Raw genomic sequence first — 19,941 nt, forward strand, 5'->3', positions numbered from 1 at the left:
ACTAGTAGATATTTATTGTACAAATTTGTCTACATCCATTAAAAATATGTATAGTCAGAGTTATCCATTGCAGCCTTGTTTGTAATAATGAAAGGTTGAAAACACCAAAATATTCGTAAGTAGATTGATTCAGTAAATTATGACATCCGTACAATGAAATGCTATGCACCTGCTAAAAGGGATAAAGCACCTCTAAATAATGGTTATGGAATAATGTCAAATATATTTAGAAGGAAATATTGTATATGGTATACTAACATAGGTATTTTAAAAAGGATGTTAATGTGCTTGCAAATGCATATACAGTCTCTGGTAGGATATATATAAAATTACTAATAGTGGTTGACTCTGGGGAGGAGAATGAGGGTCTAGACTTTAGAGGGAGAGAGAAGGAGCTAGAAGGGAGGTTTTCTCTTCATTGTATATTCTTTTATACCTTTTATACTTTTTATGGCAAAAATGAGACTTTTATTGATTTTTTAAAAATATACTTTATTAATTTCTTACAGAGGGGAAGGGAGAGGGATAGAGAGTTAGAAACATCGATCAGCTGCCTCCTGCACACCCCCTACTGGGGATGTGCCCGCAACCAAGGTACATGCCCTTAACCGGAATCGAACCTGGGACCCTTGAGTCCATAGGCCGATGTTCTATCCAATGAGCTAAACCGGTTTTGGCTTGATTTTTATATTGTACATATGCTATCTATTTTTTCAAATAGCTTACAATTTGAAAGTATGTGGTGAAAATATTCATATGTATTTGAACAAGTATAGAAAATAGCCATCCTTAACAGTCCTCACCAGCTGGTGGGAGGTGAAAGATTGGAAATGAGGTTTTACTTTATACTTTTCTACTCTACCATATTGTTTCAATGTGTTACATTAAGCATATATTGCTTTTCTATTGTAAAAAAAAAATTAATAGTAGGCTCTTTACAAGAGAAATGTTTGTATAAAGATGAAAAACAACAACTATTTGCAGAGTACTTTGTAGGGGGAATTCTACCTTGGCGGGGAATGTAAAGACCAGATGCATCTCCAGGCAACCTTCAATGTAAAATGTTACTTAGTTCTATCTATATAAAAGTCTAATATGCAAATTGTCCCCTCGGGAGTTCGACTGGGAGACCAGAAGTTTAATTGTTTGCTATGACATGTGCTGACCATCAGGGGGCTGCACAGAACGAAGGGAGACCCCGGCCAGCAGCCAGAAGGCCCTGATTGGTATCCAGAAGGCCCCGATTGGTCCTGATCGCCAGCCAGGCCTACAGACCTTACCCGTGCTCAAATTTCATCACCCGGCCTCTAGTGATCTATAACTTTAGGTGGACTAGCCTCATTACTCCAACTAAATTATAAGTTCCTAAGGACAGGGGTTCTGAATTTTGCTTTTTTAAAAAAATGCCTCCCTTGCTCTGGCCAGGATGGCTCAGTCGGTTGAACATTGTCCTGTATATCAATAGGTCCCCAGTATGGTACACAGTTAGGGCACATGCTCAGGTTGCAGGCTCTATCCCCAGACAGGGTAAGTGCAGAAAGCAGCCCATTAATGTTTCTCTCTCTCTCTTTGCCTTTCCCCCCTTGACTTCCCTTCCTCTCTCTCTAAAATCAATAAAAACATATTTTCAACATCATTTATTTTTAAATCCTCATCTCAGGGTATTTTCCATTGATTCTTAGAGGGAGTGGAAGAGAGAGGGAAAGACAGAGAGAAATATCAATGTGAGAGAAACATTGATTGATTGCCTCCTGCACTCGCTCTGGAGTCTGCAACTGCGGTACGTGCCCTTGACCAGAATTGAACCCAGGACCCTTCAGTCCACAGCCTGATGCTCTATCCACTGAACCGAACCAGCTAGGGCAAAAACATATTTTAAAAATAAATAAATGCTCTTTTCCCTGGCTGGTGTGGCTCAGTTAGTTGAGGGTTGTCCTGTGCACCAAAGGTTGCGAGTTCAATTCCATCAGGGCACTTAGCAGGGTTATGGACTTGATCTCCGAGAAGGGGGGTGCAGGAGGCAGCCAATGGGTGTTTTACTCTCACATCAATGTTTCTCTCTCTCTCTCTCTCTCCAAAAAAAAAATTATATATATTATAATTTTTATATATATATAATTTTTATATAATTATATATATATAATTTAATTTTTTAAATGCCCCTTATTCTTATGTATCATAAAGGTACATAAACTTGCCAAAGTAAGGCTGTCAGTTGAATGCAGGGACAGCTGTTTTTTCACAGCTGACATAGTGTACTCAGTGCCCAGAACTCTAAGGTCACATATTGTTGTTCCAACCTTTTCTATCACAAAGAGAAAAAAATAATACAATTTTTCTAATAAAGAATGCTTAGTATATTTTGTTTCTGGTTTGGCAAAACAAGAGTTTAGTTGTTCAAAGTCAGTGGACCAAGAAGGGTTGGTCAGCATGTTGCCATGATCTCAATTTATGCACCAACAACATGGCTGCAGGTCTACAGCCTAGGCCCTTTCTCTGGATACCCATTTGGATTCTTAACTAATTATTATTGATCACTCTAGTGTAAACCTTGTACTTAATAAATGTATACCAAATGAATGAAAGTTGAGCCAACATTTGCATGCTTAAATGAAAAGATGCTTTTGTCTGCGTTTCCTCAACCATATCTACCCCCACACCTAGGAAAAAATCTAAGTGAGGAGTGTTCCTACTGCCTTTGAATAATTTCTTAAACATAGTAAGTACTCAATAAATATCTGTTTAAGTAATGAATCATTTAAAATAGTGAAAATGACCCAGCTGGGGGTAGCTCAGCAGTTGAGTGTCAACCCAGGAACCAAGAGATCACCGGTTCAATTCCCGGTCAGAGTATATGCCCAGGTTGCAGGCTCAGTCCCCAGTGGGGTGCATGCAGGAGGCAGCCAATCAATGATTCTCTCTCATCATTGATGTTTCTATCTCTCTCTCCCTCTTCCCTTCCTCTCTGAAATGAATAAAAATATTTTTTAAAATAAAATAAATAGCCAAAACCGGTTTGGCTCAGTGAATAGAGCGTCGGCCTGCGGACTGAAAGGTCCCAGGTTCGATTCCAGTCAAGGGCATGTACCTTGGTCTCATGGCAGCTGGTCGATGTTTCTCTCTCATTGATATTTCTAACTCTCTTCCTCTCTGTAAAAAATCAATAAAATATATTTTAAAAAATAATAATAATAAAATAAAATAAAATAAAATAGTGAAAATGAAAACAAATGTGGGAAATAAAGTAATGATGATTAAGTACATTTTGGCAAAGATCTTTTTTTTTTCTTTATTAAATGTATTGGGGTGACATTAAGTAAGAGGATCATGTAGGTTTCAGGTTTAGATTTCTATGATACAAGATATGTATATTATACTGTGTGCCCACCACCCAAGTCAAATCTTCCTGCATCACCATATATTGGGCCCTCTTCACCCCACACCTCCCACCCGCTTCCCTCTGGCAACCACCACACTGGTGTTTATTTCCACAAGTTTCAGTTTTGTATCCCACATATGAGTGAAATCATATGGTTGTGAGCTTTTTCTATCTGGCTTACTTCACTTAGCATAATATTCTCAAGATCCATCCATGTGTTCATGTTCTTCGGGTATATACTCAGGAGAGGGATTGCTGAATTAGGCATAAACCTTTGACTGACTCTTAAGTAGTCATTGCAAATGTAATTACAATAACCATATTAACATGGAAAATAAACATATTGTTGTGGGGAAAGCAAAATGCAAAATAGCATGCAAGTGTGGTAGATGGTTACCATAAGGGACCCAATGAGCCACACCTGCCTATGTCTGGTCTTTCATGAAGTCCTCTCTCACCTTGACTCTGGGCTTCCCCGTATGACTTTCTTTGGTCACTGGGACGTTAGCCAAGATGATTCAGGCAGCAGCTTGGGCACAGTTTGCGCAGTGGGTCTTGACTTTTTTCTCTTGCTTTTTTAAAAACTCAGCTGCGTAGGGAGCATCCTGAAAATATACCACCCAGCCCATAGCTAGCACCAGACCCAGAATGTCTCATTCATAGAATGAGTGGGTCCATACGACAGCATCCAGCCCCGGTGGAAGTGCCGGAAGACGGCAGTGGCATGAGCACCCTAGTTGATGGCAGCAAAACAAATGCCCAGTTGAGCTCTGCCCAAAAGGATGACTCACAGAAATGAGTTGAGCAAGCATAAGTGTTATAGTTTTAAGCGCTATGTTTTGGAATAGTTTGATATACTATCTACTTTGCTAAAAATAAATGGGTATAGATAGAAGGGACATAAAATGCTGTTTACAGCCGAAACCGGTTTGGCTCAGTGGATAGAGAGTCGGCCTGTGGACTGAAGGGTTCGATTCCGGTCAAGGGCATGTACCTTGTTTAGGGGCACATCCCCAGTGGGGAGTGTGCAGAAGGCAGCTGATCAATGTTTCTCTCACATCGATGTTTCTAACTCTATCACTCTCCCTTCCTCTCTGTAAAAAATCAATAAAATATATATATATTTTTTAAAATGCTGTTCACACAGAAAACCCCCTCAGAGCAATCCTGAGAGGAAAGAAGCTCAAGTGTAGAGACCTCTTGATTAGGGCCCCACCTACCAGCACAGAGACCAACATGTTCTAGAGAAAAAGTTACTTAGACGACAACAAAACACCAAGCACAGAGTACAGAGGTTCTGTTTAGATGAAAAAGTTTTGAAAATAGGTAGTGGTGATGCTTGTATAGCATTGGGATTGTAATTAATGTCATTAAAATGTATATTTAGCTCTGGCCAGTATGGCTCAGTTGGTTGGATCTATGTCCTTTGCACCAAAGATCCTATGTTGGATTCCTGTTCAGGGAAGGTTTTGGGTTTGATCCTGAGTCAGGGCATGTTTGGGAGTTGACTGATCAATGTTTCTCCCTCACAACAATGTTTCTCTCTCTCTTTCTCCCTTCCTCTCTCTCTAAAATCAGTGAAAACATTTTCAGGCAACGATTAAAAAGAAAATGTATTTAGCAATGGTTAAAAAGGTAAGTATATTTATCAGAATTTGAAAAACAAACCCAAAACCATATGATCAAAGTCATCCAGCCCTCTCGGATAACTCTGTTGAAGCATTGTCCAGATGAGCCAAGATTGAGGATCCAATCCCGGATCCGGACACATACAAGAGTCAAACAATGAGTACATAAATAGGTAGAACAATGGTCAATCTCCTCTCTCTCTCTCTCTCTCTCTCTCATCAATAAATAAAAATTTAAGCCGGGGGGGGGGGGGGGGGGGGGAGGAGTCACCCATCACAAACTTTTTCCCAACAAGGGAAATCTCTCTAGCATGCAGTACAAGCGCAGCCACCATGAGCTAACAGCTTGCATCCTGGGCCAATGCCAGCTCTGGGTCACTTTCTGTTTCCGTGTAGACCTAGGCAGACTAATGCACCCTAATCCTGCCATCCTTTCAAGAGGCATGCATGTCAGTAGTGAGAGGTGGAGCTTACCTTCCTCAAAGGAACCAGACAACAGATCTCTACCCAGTCCCTCACTCTCCCCGAGGAGGCACCAAGATTCACTGTGCCCTTCCAGCCACGCCCAGGACCGAGAAGATTTTCTAGTTTCAAGGACCTTTCCCTGCCTCCTGCTTCGTTTGTCACTTATCCTTCTGCCTATGTCCATCTTTGGTGTTAGACCACTCTATGACACTAACCTCTATGACGCTAACGAAGGGTGGCATATCTGGCTGACACCTCCTGGCAGAGGAAGGCAAGGGAGTTGAAAACAGCACCTCACACTCAGTCTTCATGCAAATGAGACCGTGGGGCAGGGTCCAGGGCCCACTGAGTGGGATTCCTTATTGGAGTGGTCAGCTAGCGCTCTCATTGGAAAGGTATTTGCCCGGTGTCTTCTCAGTGGCTCTTTTATCCTAAACTTGGATCTGCTGGGACTGACTCATCTCTCCCTTGAGGCGCCGATACTCAATATGAGGCCACAGCAGCTGCGGCAAAATCCCCGCCTGGCTGGTGGCTGTCTCTCCTCCCGTACAGAACCTGCCCCGGCCCAGTCCCTGCTGCCCACCTCAGGTGTCCTCGGTGCCTGTCCAGTTCAGCCCTGAGGGGTTTTTGCTTTGCTTCTGCACACCAGTGAACATTTGTTACTCATTTCCCCAGCTGTCATCTCCGTGTGCTAGCTTTTGCGTTCCTTTCTGGGGGCTCCTGGGTCCGGTAATTACGCCTTATAACTCAATTACGGGACCTAAAGTTTCGCCCCACTTCCTCTTTCCTTCCATTGTTATGCAGAGGGAGGGGAGGCCGCCAAACGTGCGGAGCGTATTGAATCCGGGAGCAGGATATCTCAGCAGCTCTCTTCCTGGTTCCTTGCGGTCTCACTGCCAACACTCCCCACACCCAGTCGTCGCACTTTCTTTCCACCTGCAAAAAAAAAAACGCCGGAAAAACCAGAAGTGTGAAAGAAATCAGGAAGGGTGCCTTGGCTGAGGCAGCGATGGGAGGCGCTGGGAGGATTCAAAGATGATGGCATTGGAAGGGAGGAAAACGTTTCGCTCCACCGTCTTGGGGCCCCTGGCTGGGTCTGGAAATGAAACAGGCAAAGACAGAGTAACTAACAGGAGAAAAGCAAACAGAGGTTATTAACATTTTGCATGTGCCCGGGAGCCTTCCTAAGGGAATGAAGACCTGAAGTGGTGACCGGAGCATGTGTGAAGAACGGACAAGGCAAGGGATTCGGGCTAGAAATAGTAAGTGGTGAAGAAGTAACTAAGATGATGAGGGTTCACCGGAGACAGGGAAGCATCGATCAGACTGTCAAACGACAGGGAAGGTAGGGGAGGGTAGTGGAAAAGGGGAGAGATCAACTAAAGGACTTGTATGCATGCATATAAACCTAACCAGTGGTCACAGACAACCGGGGGGTGGGAGTGTAAGAGGGGGGAGGGGTTTGGAATGGGAATGGGGGGGGTGGGAATGAGGACAATTATGTGATACCATAATCAATAAAGAAATTAAAATAATTTTTTTTTTAAAGAAGATGAGGGTTCATTTAACAAGTTTTGCTTATACAGCCTCGGCCCCCAATTAGCAGTCTCTGAAGATGAATGTCCTCCTTTTCCTGGTACAGAGCAGGTACCTTTCACAGAGAGTTTTATTACCTGTTTCAAGGAAGAAGGGGAGGGAGGTCAGAGTGACCCTCCTGCTTCTGCCACTTTTTAAAATTCCTTCAGCTTGAAATATTTAATATGCCAACGGGCCCTAGTTCAGGGTACCGTGTTCTGAACCCTATCAGCATATTCTTATCACTTAACACAGGTGAAGGGAGGAGATACTGACATTACAAAATAACACGTTCAAACGATTATATAGAGGAAGAGAACAGTAGTGTTGCGAAGAAAAGTAATTTGATTCAGGAAAAATCAATGCTGAGAACATGTATATAAAAATCTCCGTCCTGGAGCTACTTATTCAAATGACTATTTGTTACCCTTTTGGGGGGACATACCCCCCCCCCCCTGAAAATCTGGTTAGTTACCCAGAATGGTATCCCCAGGAAAGTGCACATAAACTCTGAACCAAACCTTCGGGGCTCACTGCCGCCGGGGATCCTGGGTAAGAGCCGCGTAAGGAAGGCGTTGAGCAGCCAACAGGCCTTTCGCTCTTTGTAAATCCCATCCAGAGTGCAGTGTGGTTGGGAGAAAGCGTTCATTTGTTCATTCATTCAACAAGTAACTCTTTGAGAAACTTCCAAGTGTCAGGCCCCACGCTGGGCCGCATTGTGAAGCAGAAAGAGGTGAATCGGACACAGTGCCTGCTCCCAGGATGCTCGTGGTCTGTCTGGGGAGACCTACCGAGAACAGACAATGCGTGCACAGTGATGAGAGAGGCCGCCCAGAGAAGGGTAAGAGCCTGGAGGGGAGGGGGCCGAGCTTCTTCCCACAGCAGTCAGTGCCTACACTTCTGACTACAAAGCAAAGCGGTTTGGAAAAGCCCAGCTCTGCTCTGAGGGGTGAGCTGAACGGTGCCAGTCAGAGCTCTCACACTCACCCCCCCACCCCACCCCAGCCCACCCCACCAGCCCCATCCAGCTTTCACACCTCCCCTGGGCTGGGTGGGCTTTCCTAGCTCTCCCTCCCCGCAAGCTCCCAGGTGCTATCCAGACTTCACAGCCACGTCGGGTCAGCTTTTAAGTCACCAATCCCCCTGGCACCTCCTCCTTTCTCTGCTTACACCCTGTTCATGTTACCAGTGGGGCTGCAGGGAAATAAGGAGTAACAGAAATAAACTGACTTTAAGGAAGTTACAGATTTGCAAGAAACCTGGGGAGTCCTGGTTTGAGCTGGTCTTTATGCACAGGGCGGAACGCTAGACCACGGAGCTGGGCCTGGCAGGGCTTCCTCTCACCTCTTCCCAGAATTCTCCTTCTCGACTGGGGGGCCTCAGGGAAAAAGTTGCTAGCTTCAAGGCTGAGTGTCAGCAATCCTGCCTGTCTGAGTTGGACGCTATGCTGTATCTGCTTATCCCAGCTGCTTCCCTGTCACCCTTCTGGCCCCTGGCCCCTGAGGTCCCCTGAGAAAGATCTGGCTGCCCTCTTCAGCTCCTGGGTTCCACTCCAGCGGGAGAAATGGCTTCCCCTCTTTGGTGTTCAAGAGCCCTCCCCAGGTCTTCTTTCCCCGTTCACAGAGGTTGCTCTGACTTGGATATCTGCAAGTCCTACTGCAATGTGAATTTTTCACAGGCTTCGATTTATTTTAGAAAACGAATACGTTTACAGTTTGTAGAATAAAGGCAAAGTCATTTAGAAATCTGGTAAGTGAAGGTAGTCATTCCATATGAACATGGTAGGTGTTCACCCCTCTTTTATTCAGGAGGGAAAAAGGGGTGCTAGGTGCTATGGACATAGGTGCATCAACTGTTTGTGTTGCTGTATTCAAGGAGTATCAACTTCTGCATATGTATTGGGCCAATGTTTCTCAAATTGCAAGACTCCATGGGGGTCAAATTAACTTGGTGGATTGCAACTACAATTCTTAAAACATAAAATAAAATAGAATAAAAAATAGGAATGGGCTAGAAAACATCAGAGTGCATCGCACATAATAAGGGTGTTATTCTATCACATTTTTATTTCAGCTTATATTATAAAAGCAGACACACAAACACCCCTTTGACCTGAGTTGCGGCGTAAAATGCATCGCTTACTGTTTCAGAGGCCCTCCATTAAGCTGCCTGGACCGAAGTGTGTTACGATAGTCTCCTCCCTGTTCGGACAGTCCAGAGCTCCAGACACTGAGCCATGTCATCACTGGGAAGTAACACCTGGGAAGCTCATTCAAAGAATCGAAGTGGAAGTGGAGACACAATTTCAGGATGTTGTTGCAGGGTGAACTCGGGATTTTTGTGCTTTGGTTGGCTTGTGTTACATCCTCAAGGCCATTTAATAATATGCGGAGTCAGGTGTGTTTTTTCTTTTTTTTTTTTTCAAATAACAGATGACTTAATGGTTTTCAAAGTTGAATACAGAATTTGTATAAAGCGTTTGCTGCCATGTACGGTTAGGCCATAAATTGTATATCCCTAGAACACACCGAATTAACGACAGTCCTGGAGGAAAGGAACTCAGGGAGGCTGGACGACAGGAGTTATGTGGTATGGAAGGCACAGGGACTATTGTCCTAAACAGATGGTGTTGGAATCCCTGTTTCAGTAACTTGCTGGCTATGCGGATTCAGGTGAAGGGACCGAATACACTTTTGCTGAAGACTTACTCAGAGCAAGGCCCTGTGTCCACTGTAGGAGGTATAAAAATAAACGCAATACCCGTATGCTCTCCCCAAGGGGTTTGTAATCTGGTAGGACTGAGCCTCAGTTTCCTCATCTGTTAAATGCATATAATAATAGACCTATTTCATTTGGCTATTAGGAAGATTAAATAAACAAACTCAGGTACAAATGGCCATGTTCCCTCCTGCCACAGGACCCTTGCCTTGGCTGCTCTGATTGGGAAATGTTTTTGCAAGCTAATAGCATTGTAATTAGCTAGCTACTAATAATAGGAATGGAGCAAAGGGGGAAAGCCAGACCTTGTAGGCATGTCATATGGGCAGCTTAATTGGGAAGCTGCAATTTCGAACTCCCCAGGGATCCAATAAAGGGAAGATAGACACATCTTTTCACCCCAGGAAAGTTGGGGTGACTACCGAAGGTGTCTGTCAATCGTACCTGGGACAGAGATGGTTGGCCAGAATGGGTGTGGCCACAGCAAGTACACTGAACATTTGAGAATACATAATCCCCTAAACAAAGGTGTGTGCTCTCTTGCACTCTTGGGACTCTTTTTTTTTTTTTTTTTTTTTAATCATATTTTTATTGATTTCAGAGAGGAAGGGAGATGGAGAGAGAAGTACAAGCATCAATGATAACAGGAAATCATTGATCGGCTGCCTCCTGCACACCCCACACTGGGGATCAAGCCCAAAACCTGAGCATGTGCTCTGACCAGGAACTGAGCCATGACCTCCTGATTTTTAGGCCGATGCTTAACCACTGAGCCAGGCTGGCCGGGTCACTCTCGGGACTCTTGTTGCTTGCATGGCTCAGGCCTGGCTTTCTTGTATTCGCCCCTTTGAGCCATGGCCGTGCAGACCCCCCATGCCATGGACTAATGGACTCAACAGGAAACACAAGCTAAGCTAGCCTGATGCTGGACCCGGCTCCAACATGGAGAGGAAACTCTGTCAGCAGCTCGGATGTAAGCTCTCCTGGAACCCCAGCTACCCTTCTATGACTGGGCTAAGGGAAATGGGGTGGAATTCCATGGAAATAAAGCTTTCTACTATATCTCACCCTCCCATCGGGGCCTCCAAAATGCTATTGTAGCAGTACCCCAAGAACCCCATTCCCACTAGCATCTGGGGGAGATGAGCCCCTCCCTCTCCTGTCACACCCCCACTCTTTGCCTCCTTAATCTTCCTTCAGACTTAGCCAAGTTTTCCCTCCTTAGGGAAAAGTTTGCTTTCCCCTCTCAGTCCATTCCCCCATTATTATTTACTCCCAGAGCATCCGGCGCCCCACCTTATGGCACTTAGCTGTAATTTACAGTTAATCATGAGATGACTTCATTAAAGACTTTCTTCCTCTGCAGTATGTGCTGTAGGGATCACATTGTTTTGTTCACCTCTGTATCCCCACCATTTATTCCAGTGCCTGGGTCTGCTGCTGAGTGAACAAAGAAATGAATATTCTCAAGATTCTGAGAATAATTTTTTTACCCTCCAAAGAGTCTGCATATTACCAGAATTTGAGGAACACTGTCTTGTATGAATTTCTCTTAGCTTTACTGGAACCCCAGTTTAAATTACTAAAAAACTATTGAGAAAACACTTTAAAAAAAAAAGAGAGAGAGAGAGAGAGAGAGAGAGAGAGAGAGAGAGAGAGAGAGGGAGCCGAAGCCGGTTTGGCTCAGTGGTAGAGCATTGGTCTGCGGACTGAAGGGTCCCAGGTTCGATTCCAGTCAAGGGCATGTACATTGGTTGCGGGCACATCCCCGGAAGGGGGTGTGCAGGAGGCAGCTGGTCGATGTCTCTCTCTCATTGACGTTTCTAGCTCTCTATCTCTCTCCCTTCCTCTCTGTAAAAAATCAATAAAATATATTAAAAAAAAAAAAGAATAAGAAGACACTTGACAAATACTTGCTGATTTCAATCTGAAAGTTTATTCTCAATGGAACATCCCTGAACCCTCTGACGTGTGAGTGTTGGTCTTGTAAAAGAAGCATCTATCCGCCTCTGGACGCATCTGGAGGACTGAGTATGAGGAAGTCATTTCACATTTCACTCAAGTCCCCACCAGTGTTGAGCAATCCAGGTTTTGGTTGTCCAGACCTATCCTGCACCTACCAGCTTCCTCATTTATTTGCATAGGTATTTCAAGACTGCTCTCAAACTGTGAGCTTAGTTTGATTTAAGAATCAAAAGTTAGTGTAAGAAGCCAAACTGCCTTATCTATAATTTAAAAAAACATAATACTCTAATTATACTGAACAGCCGAATGACCTTCCTGATGAAGCCACAGCAGTGGGGGCCAAGACAGAAGCGGGTGGGGGCGATCAGGCAGGCAGGCAGGCAGGTGAGTGGTTAGGAGTCAGCAGCCCCATATTGCAAGAGGGATGTCCGACTGCCAGTTTAGACCCTATCCCACAGGCCTAAACCGGCAGTCAGACATTCCCTGAGGGGTCCCAGATTTCGAGAGGGTGCAGGCTGGGCTGAGGGACTCTCCTCCCCCCTCCCCCAAGCACGAATTTCATGCACTAGGCCTCTAGTCTACCTATATTTTGAAATAAAGACTTAAAATGCAGAAGTTGGCAGGGGGTGCAAGGTGGAGGGAGCCAATAGGGGGGGGGGAACGAGGAACATCTATAATACTTTCAACAATGAAGATAAATTTTTTTTTTAAATATATTTTATTGATTTTGTACAGAGAGGAAGGGAGAGAGATAGAGAGCTAGAAACATCAATGACAGTCATCGACCAGCTGCCTCTTGCACACCCCCTCCTGGGGATATACCCGCAACCAAGGTACATGCCCTTGACCGGAATCGAACCCGGGTCCCTTCAGTCCCCAAGCCGACGCTCTATCCATTGAGCCAAACCGGTCTCGGCTGAAGATAAATTTTTAAAAAAGATGCAGAAGCTAAAGAAAGTCAACTCTCTGGTTTGAGTTTGCTTGAAGAAAAAGGATGTGATGGAGACCACTGTTTTTAGCTAAAGGAATTCCCTTTGCAGTTGGAATTTGTTTTTGCGAAGGTAAGACCTTGTGAGCTGCGTACGGAGCTGAATCCAGGCTCTCCAATAAATTTCAGTAAGATGGCGAGGTAGGGTGAAACTGCCAACAGGCCACTGGCACTAGAGTTTTGAGACATTTCTTCCTTTGATGTCTTCTTAATGAGCCAGGAAATATTTGTTTTAATTGCGTTTAATGGGCTGATATCAGTTAATAAAATTATGTACGTTTCAACTTTAAAATGTGAATCTAAAGACATTACATTATCTTCCATGTTTATAAAAACAGGTTACATTGGAGCCTCCGTGGCTTGTCCACGACAACAAACAGGGCAGGGCAGTGCCTTTGTTGATGAATTGCTCACATTCCACAGGGCAGAGTCACACCCAAAGCCCTTGGGAGCCAGGGCTACAATCTTTGATCTACCTAACCCTGCATACCAGCCCTAATTGGTTTTAAAAGTACCTGATCTATCATTTTTCAACATTCAACTTACATTTCTTCAGTGGATGACACCGTTTCGAGTGGTGCAAGTTAATTGGATGGAAGAGAAATGGTGCTTAAAACTCAAATGTGATCAGCCTTCTCACTTTGCAAGGCTGGTTCCTGAGCCTACATCCTGTCCTTCTGGTGCCTTCATTGCCACACGGGCTCACTCCCGCCCTCGCCTCCACCCCTTCCTCTTGCTTCTTTGCCTCTCCTTTCTCAATGACAGTAGTACCTCTTGCTAAATTACAGCCCTTTGATATGATATGACACACACACACACACATAAAGTAATACGTGAGTGAGGAGGAGCAGAGTTTGACACATCATAATATGCCTTTCTTAGGATATTGATTATTTTTAAACCTTTTATTTTTAAGAAACAAAAGAAACGGGAAGAAACTCGGACCTTACCGTAACTATCTAAAAGAATTTAGATAAAGGATCTGCTTCAGGAAGGGATCTATTATCATAGATAACTGTATTTGAAGATGAACTGAGTGTGGCCGTCAGGGAGAAGCCCGCAATCTTGCTGTTAGACTCCCCACCGTGTCCCATTGTTTCTGGGTGGCCCCAGCAAGAATTTGTTCACCAAATGTTTGCTCCTTCTCATCTACCTGTGAATTGCTCACCTTCCCTTTGAAGTCCAAGCTTCTATTCCCCTTTCTCCTGAGCTCAAGATGGCCTAGAAGCCCCAACCGCCCCATTTGTTCAGGGGTCCTTTAGTTTTACAGAACTCCTGTATGTACATATATAATTAATTTTGGTTATTTCCTCCAGTTAATCTGTCTCGTGTCAACTTGATTATTAGATCATCCAGAAGAATTATGAGGAAACGGAGGGGGAATCCCTATCCCACATAAGCATGATAAAAATGTCAAATAGCAGTCTGGCTGGCGTGGCTCAGTGGTTGATCATCAACCTATGAACCAGGAGGTCATGGTTCGATTCTGGTCAGGGTGTATGTCTGTGTTTCGGGCTCTATCCTAGGTGTGGGGCGTGCAGGAGGCAGTTGATCAATGATTCTCATTATTGATGTTTCTATCTCTCCCTTCTTCTCTGAAATTAATAAAAATATATTTAACAACAACAACAAAAAGTCAAATAGCATAAAGAGAACAACCACAAAAATGAATTGTCCTTTCCACTCTTTTTTTCTCCCTTACATTCTTGTTTTCCAGCCTTTTAGTCCTCTGTCTTCCAGGCAACCACTGTTAACTTCTTATATCTGGCTGGTGATAATCTACGTACATCCAAATAGTAGCATAATTTATTGTTCTGCATCTTACCTTTTTTTATTAAACAATATTTTGGAGATCAGTACATTTAGAAATGCCTATATTTTAAAATTGACTTTAGAGGGAGAGGAAGGGAAAGAGACAGAGAGAAGCATTGATGTGAGAGAGAAACGTTCATTGGCTATCTCCTGTATGTGCCCTGACCAGGGATCAAACCTGCAATCTCTTAGTGTCTGGGATGATGCTCCAACAAGGCCAGGATGCCTTGTTCTTTTTAAAGTTGTATAATATCACGTAATTCAGCTAAAGTCTCTGTGTCTGTATGTATGCATGTGCTCATGTGCATGTGTGTGTAATTGTGTTTTATTCTATTTTTCTCCAAAGCCTTCTATATCTCTTTGATTTCCAGGAGCATGCAGTGTCTGGTCCTCCTTGTGTCCCAATGCCTGGCGTTCTCCTTTTCAGAATGCCCTCCCTGTTTCTACAGGCTCCAGCCCCAAAGGGCGTTCACTGGTGTATCCATATACCCTACTCTAAACCCTTTCCTAAAACAATATGGCTAAAAATGTGAGTAGAGAAGAGAAGCTGATTCTTCAAAAGAAAGCCTTCGATTAAAACCAGCTGCCCTTTGTGCTGGGACCTGAAGACAGAAAAGGGAGCAAGAGAGGGTTCCTCCCTCAGGTTTCTTGCAGCCACTGAGAGACAGGCTGGGAAACCAGGGATTGTCCAGCAGAGAGGTGGGAGTCTGTGTATGGGTTTGATTGGATTTCAAATCCATTTGTTTATGACAAGTAAATTGTTTTCATCCACCTATGGCCAAGGGACATGTAGACTATAAGAACTGAGAGTCGGTGAGGACTGTTCAGGGTTTTGGTTCGGGTACATGGATGCTCTGCCGATGTAAGGAGTTCTCAGGAGATCTTGAGATGCATGCTCCTGCAGTGGCCAAGGGGACTCGTGGGTGGGTGGTGGCACTGAACTGTGTAATGGTCCCTGGAGGGATAGCCCTCAGGGCAGCATAGCTTGGCTGCCAACACTGGCCATCTTCATTCCCTAGCAACGCGCCCTAGCAACAAGGGACTTCCATTTTGTTCCAGGAGCTGAAAGTCAGCTTGCAGGTGGTTTAGCCATCTCTCCCAAGAAACCAAACTCCTATAAACAGTACGCCTCTAAATTTGGACTTTATTCCTTTTGCCTCCCCTTGCCTGTGATTAATCTGTCATTTGTTTGGAGTATGTTATTTATTTGCCTTATTAAGAGATATATTATCCTTTATGCTATTGGCTCGTAAAATTATTATAATTCTCACAGTGAATCTGTGCTAAATAAATGGCTAGAAAAGACAGAATCAGCCTTCGAGTGTAACTGCCTCCAATCAAAAACAAATAAGAATCTCATAGTGGAGCAGGGAGAGGCCAGCAGTCACAAGGAAGTGAAATTGAGGCTGAAGCCATGGAGAAGGGTTGGCCGTGACAATCAGGCAGATGTGGCTTCGATTATGGAGAGTGATAGGGAAAAATTTAAAAACTGAACCTAGCCCCAGCTGCTTTGGCTCAGCGGATAAAGTGTTGGCCTGCGGATTGAAGGGTCCCGGGTTCGATTCTGGTCAAGGGCACATGCCTGGGGTTGAGGGACCAATCCCCAGTGGGGGATATGCATGAGGCAACCGATCAATGATTCTCTCTCATCATTGATGTTTCTCTCTCTCTCTCCCTCTCCCTTCCTCTCTGAAGTCAATAAAAATATATAGTAAAAAACAAAACAAAACAAAACAAAAATCAGTTGAACCTAAATTCCCTTGGACCTTCAGCACCAAAGTAGATACACCCTAGGAAGGCAGGCAGGAAAGATGCCACCAGTCAGGATAAAACTACTCTCTGGTGCCTATAAAAATACACTTGGAGGCTCTAGCCAGTTTGGCTCAGTGGATGGAGTGTTGGCCCAAGGACTGAAGGGTCCCAGTTTTGATTCCGGTCAAAGATTGTACCTTGGTTGCAGGCTCAATCCTTGGCTCTCGTTGGGGTACAGGTGGGAGGCAACCAATGGAAGTGTCTCTCTCACACTGATGTTTCTCTCTCTCTCTCTCTCTCTCTCTCTCTCTCTCTCTCTCTCTCTCTCTCTCTTTTACTCTCTCTAAAAAAACAATGGAAAAATATCCTCAGGTGAGGATTAACAAAACAAAACAAATGCATCCTGACTCTTCTGACAAACCTATGTGGGTTTCATCAGTCTCAGCAGTCCAGGAATGGTTCCTCAGTAATTCCTAGAGAATTCCTCATTCAGCTAGGAATGTTGGCATAAGCAGTGCTTGGAAACCTAATGAGGCCATTTCAATGGGTTATGAGGAGCAACTGGCAGCACTTCAGCAAATTAGGAGCCTAAAAGATCTGGGTTTCCTTGGCCTCTGTGACTATGAGCAAGCCCCTTAACCTCTCTGGGCCTCGGTTTCTGCTATGCAATTGGTTCATTAAAAAATATTTAATAAACCTCTACTATATGTTAGGAATAAATCTCAGTCCTGGGGAGGCAATAGATACAAGGAAATAAATGTGAGGAGACCAGATAATTTTACTCCAGATATCCTGTTTAAAGCAGGCTTTTTATATTTGATATTACCGATAATCAGGCATTTGTGAAAATGTTTTTCTTTTCTGGAGAAAAGCCAGAAATCCATGCCTTTTGCCTTTCCTTCTCTCTCCAATATCACCGTCCACCTTTATCTGTTACCCAAGTTTTCAGTTTCTTCCCAAGTTTTCTTTTCTGTTGCAGAGTTTATTTTTCCTCAAGTGTCTGCTGCTCACCCTTTCACCTTCTCCTCTGCCCTCCATCTGCCTTCCCCTTTCTGTTTTTTTCTCCTGTGTTTGGCAGCCCTGGTGTGTGTGGCGTTTTTGTGCTGGTCTTTGAAGACCGTTGGGAGAGGAGGGGTGAGGAGGGCAGCATGCCAATAGCTGTGGGCAGGACAGGATGTGTGAGGCTTTGTTGGCTCTCTCTGATACTGGAGACCAGCATCCAAGCTCCTCCTTCAGGACCTGGGGATGGTAAATGACTTGCTCTCTGGCTTTGTACAAGTCTTCTCGCCCTTAAGGGCTTTAATTTTTCCTCTGTGTAAGATGAGTGGGCTGTACAATGTGATATTTAAGTCTCAAGCTCCAAGCTCCAAAATTCCAAGAATACCCTGCTGGCAGGGGTAGAAAGGCTCCATCCTCTATGGAGGGTAATTTGGTAATATCCTTAAAAATTACATATACCTATAACTGTTGATCCAGAAATTCTGCTTCCAAGAATTTATTCTGTAGTTATACTTGCACATGTGCAAACGATATAAATTCAAGGTTGTTCGTTGCAGGTTTGTATATCAAAAGATTGGAAACAGCCCTAAACAGTTTGGCTCAGTGGATAGAGCATTGGCCTGCGGACTCATGGGTCCCAGATTCTATTCTGGTCAAGGGCATGTACCTTGGTTGCGGGCACATCCCTAGTAGGAGATGTGCAGGAGGCAGCTGATCTGATGTTTCTTTCTCATCGATGTTTCAAACTCTCTCCCTCTCCCTTTATCTCTGTAAAAAAAAAAATAAACAAATCAATAACATATAAATATAAATATAAATAAATTCTAAATATCCATCAATAAGGGTCCAGATAAATAAGTTATAGAATATCTTTACAGTGAAATATTACATAGCCATAAAATAGAAGACAGATATAATGAAATACTATATGGCAAAGAATGACCCAAGCCCTGTTATTGCAGTAGTGTATGACTCTTAAAATAATGTGGAGGAAATGTAGAGCAAATGGAACCAAACCCAAAAAGAGCACACACTGCATGAATCTATTTGATTGAAGTTTGAAAACAGGAAGTTAGAAGCTGGGATAGTGGTTACCCCTGGAGGCAGGGCAGTGACTGGGGTCAGAGATATTCATTCTACTCTCTTTACTTGATGTAGGAACTGTGTAAGATACAAGTGTGTTTGATATGTGAAAAATTAAGAAGTGCAGTTTTTTGTATATTTTTTATACACCAACAAAAACTTAAAAATAATACAGAAAATCTATATGCACTGATATAAAACAACCTGATATATATATATATATATGAAAAAACAAACACAAAAACAAAACAAGTATAGACTGGCTGGCGTGACTCAGTGGTTGAGCGTTGACCTAGGAACCAGGAGGTCATGGTTTGATTCTCAGTCAGGGCACATGCTTGGGTTGCAGGCTCCATCCCCAGTGGGGCGTGCAAGAGGCAGCTGATCAATGATTCTCATCATTGATGTTTTTTTTTTCTCTCTTTATCCCTTCCTCTTTGAAATCGATAAAAATATATTTTAAAAATAGAAAAAAAAAAACCAAAACAAACCAAGTATAAATCAAGTACTGCAATTTGTGTCAAAAAATGGGGAACTATGCCCTAGCTGGGTAGCTCAGTTGGTTAGAATATGGTCCTGATACACCAATGTTGCGGGTTCAGTCCCCAGTGAGAGCATATACAAGCATCAACAAGCACGAATGCATAAATAAGTGGAAAACAAATCAATGTTTCTCTCTCTCTCAAATCAATAAAAAATGTTTAATTTAAAAATGGGTAAATATATATCTGTGTTTGCTTATATATATATATACACACAATACTTCTGGAAGGATACTCAAGAAAATAGCAACATTGGATAACTTCTTAGCTGTCTGTGAAGGAGACTTTTTACTGGATATTTGGTTGTACATTTTGGATTTCAAACCATGTGAATATATTACTTACACAAGGAAATGAAAGCACTCAAATTCTAAAAAGAAAAATTTTAAAATTCTATGAGCAAATGAAACTAAACCCAAATAGGAAATACTCAGAAGTATTTGGGAAAAGGGGGGGAAATGCCAAAAGAGCATTATATATTGAAAGTGTAGTTCAGAACTCAGTGGTGAGAAGGGTGGTGGGGGTGTGTTGTCAAGGTGAACAAATGAATCTTCTTAAAATTGAAGAAAGCCCTGGTCAGTGGGTTCAGTGCTTAGATAATCGGTTTGCAGACCAAAGGGTTATGGGCTTCATCCCAGTCAAGGGCACGTACCATGGTTGCAGTCTTGATCCCCAGCCCTGGGTGGGGCCTGCGTGGGAGGCAAGGAATCCATGTGTCCCTCTCACATTGATGTTTCTCTCTCTCTGTCTCTCTCCCTCCTTTCCTCTCTCTCTAAAAATAAATGGAAAAAATATCCTTGGGCGAGGCTCAACAGCAAAAACAACAAAATTAGTCACAGCCTGTCAGGTATGGCTCAGTGGTTGAGTGTCAACCTATGAACCAGGAGGTCACAGTTCCATTCCAGGTCAGGGCATGTGCCTGGGTTTCGGGTTCTATCCACAGTGGGGGAGCATGCAGGAAGCAGCCGATCAATGATTCTCTCTCATCATTGGTCTCTCTCTCTCTCTCTCTCTCTCTCTCTCTCTCCTTCTCCC

The sequence above is a fragment of the Pipistrellus hanaki genome (genome assembly GCF_964339955.1).
Source record: "Pipistrellus hanaki genome assembly, chromosome: 13".
In the NCBI taxonomy this organism is placed as follows: domain Eukaryota; kingdom Metazoa; phylum Chordata; class Mammalia; order Chiroptera; family Vespertilionidae; genus Pipistrellus; species Pipistrellus hanaki.